The sequence below is a fragment of the Macrobrachium nipponense genome, chromosome 9 (genome assembly GCF_015104395.2).
Source record: "Macrobrachium nipponense isolate FS-2020 chromosome 9, ASM1510439v2, whole genome shotgun sequence".
Classification (NCBI taxonomy): domain Eukaryota; kingdom Metazoa; phylum Arthropoda; class Malacostraca; order Decapoda; family Palaemonidae; genus Macrobrachium; species Macrobrachium nipponense.
The window spans coordinates 8937019-8939849 of record NC_061110.1 but is presented as its reverse complement, the minus strand read 5'-3'; positions in this window follow the sequence as shown (position 1 = coordinate 8939849).

Genomic DNA, 2831 nt, shown 5'->3' with positions numbered 1-2831 from the left:
ATCCACTATTTCTTATAGTCATAGTAATTTGTTAACAAAACATCAGAAACGCTCAAAGCTCGCATTAAAAAAAATAAATTATATTCCCAAATCCAAAATGCAATAATGCTCTACGCGGAATAAAACCCACAGATCATATAAATTATCATTAAAATCGTAATACAAGATACTAAGTTAAATAATGGATGTACTTTGTTGATGACAATATGAAGAAGTTTTCGTTGATCTCAGACCAATGGTTTAATGCAGTCCCCCTCAACCATAAAATAACAGAAAATGGATTAAACGCATGTATAGAAAATTATCGTAACAGTTCTTTAAGGTAAACTCTAGTATTTAACTCAACTCCAATGGCCACCATGCTTGACCAAATAACATTACACATATTTGGGCTTAAATAGAAAAAAAAATTCTGTTGGACACAACTAAATATAAAATGTCCAACTTCCATGGGGGCCACCTTACTCTAAATACAGTTCTACAGAGACAGAATAGAAGAATATAGAGAACTTGCCACCAAAAGTTTCTAGCTTGCAACAAGAAATAAAAGTTTCTTGGTGTTTTTGTCGCATTTCTGGCATGATTAATCTATATTTAGCCATGTTCCTGTACTTATTTATGTATTAGGCCTATATCGACTATTTTCTTATACTGGCATCACACATTTCCAGTTTACGTGTATAAAAGATAGTATACAATACTTTATAATTGTTTTCCAATGCGAACTATACGATTTTTCTTGTCTAAATCACAATCCTTTAACCTATTGTCTTAACCACTCCTTCGGTGAAGAAACTCCCAGTACTACACTGGTCTTGCTCATTTCCGAATAAAATTAAAATAATGAGATGGTTCTTAGGTGTAGAGCGAAAGTCGACTGCAAATTACTATCATTGATGGGGTAATAGACATTAATATTTACATGAACGCCCAACATTAAATACCGTTTGGTGATGCTTACGAGTACTTTGACAACTTAGGCCTAAAGGCCAGTCTAAATGAAATAAGGAAAATGACTGGACGGCAAGAATATCTGAAAATGAATGAAAATGTCAAGGCAGTTCTAAATACTACCCAAGCAGGAATATCAAAGTACAGCAATTGAGGATAAGGTTTGTCTAAAGGATAAGGTTCGGTCTAAAGGATAAGGTTTGGTCTAAAGGATAAGGTTCAGTCTTAAGGTAAAGGATAAGGTTTGGTCTAAAGGGTAAGGTTCAGTCTAAAGGATATGTTCTGGTCTAAAGGATAAGGTTCCGTCTAAAGGATATGACTTGGTTTACTCAAGAGAGGAAAGTTTGGTTGAATGGATTATAAAATTTAGTCGAAAGGATAAAGTTAGGCCTAGACTCTAGAGATTGTTCCCTTTAAACCAAAGCTTTAGGTCTTGCGATTGTTCCCTTTAAACCAAAGCTTCAGGTCTAGAGAGACTTCCCTTTAAACCAAAACTTTGGGTCTAGAGATTATTCCTTTTAAACCAAAGCTTTAGGTCAAAAGATTGTTCCCTTTAAACCAAAGCTTTAGGTCTTGAGTTTATTCCTTTTAAACCCAAGCTTTAGGTCTAGAGATTATTCCCTTTATTTGAACCAAAGCTTTAGGTCTAAAGATTGTTCCCTTTAAACCAAAGCTTTAGGTCTAAAGATTGTTCCCTTTAAACCAAAGCTTTAGGTCTGAAGATTGTTCCCTTTAAACCATAGTTTTAGGTCTAGAGACTGTTCCCTTTGAATCAAAGCTTTGGGTCTAGAGATTATTCCTTTTAAACCAAAGCTTTAGGTCCAGAAATTGTTCCCTTTAAACCAAAGCTTTAGGTCTAAAGATTGTTCCCTTTAAACCAAAGCTTTAGGTCTAAAGATTGTTCCTTTTAAACCAAAGCTTTAGGTCTAGAGATTGCTCCCTTTAAAACCAAAGCTATGCTAGACGAAGAGTATCAATTAAGACGCATAGTATAAAGATGTAATCATTTGTCGGAAATGATTCTAAAGATAAATTTGACAATCGCCACCCGCTTGTGGTGTTTGCGTATGGTAACACAGCGTCCCGGGCTTTAGATAGTTACATTCAGCTTACATTCAGCAATAATAACAATATCCTATTTCGAATATTAACGGTGTAATTCGCATGCAGTAAATTATTAAAACGATTTCAGTTGCAAATGTACACCCAGATATCCTTTTATTTACCTAAAACTTACACATGGCGTCATTATCTAAAGCCCGGGACGCAGTGTTACCATACGTAAATACCACAGGCGGGTGGACAGATAAAAAAAAAAAAAAAAAGAGAGTATAGTACCATAAGTACTTTTTCAGAGCTTTCAACTCCATTGGGAGCTAATAACCATCAGCAGGGAATCGATGAATATATATATATATATATATATCTATATATATATATATATATATATATATATAAAGAAAAAAAAGAAATAGCGGAAATATGAATTACACATTAACAGCACTGACAGTAACTCACTATTGCCAATCGGTGCGTTTACCCTCCAAACTCTGGATAAGACTTACACAAAAATAAGATTTATTCTATAGACCTTGCACAAAACCGTGGAAATAAGTGAATTTAGCTTATCTATTTGCAATATATATACGTAAATATTACAGTAATTTTATCATTATTGCATTGCTATGACAACTATAGAATTCATGGAAACAGCTCCGTTAAATTGGCAACGATGGATCATATGTTAATTACTTTTGAGAAATTAAGCGTCGAATCTGCATAAAGAAAATTCAAATTAAAATGAACAACGCTTAAGCAGAAAAAAGGCAATAAGGAACCGTTAACCAACTCAATGAAGAGTTATCTAGCGGAATGTGAAG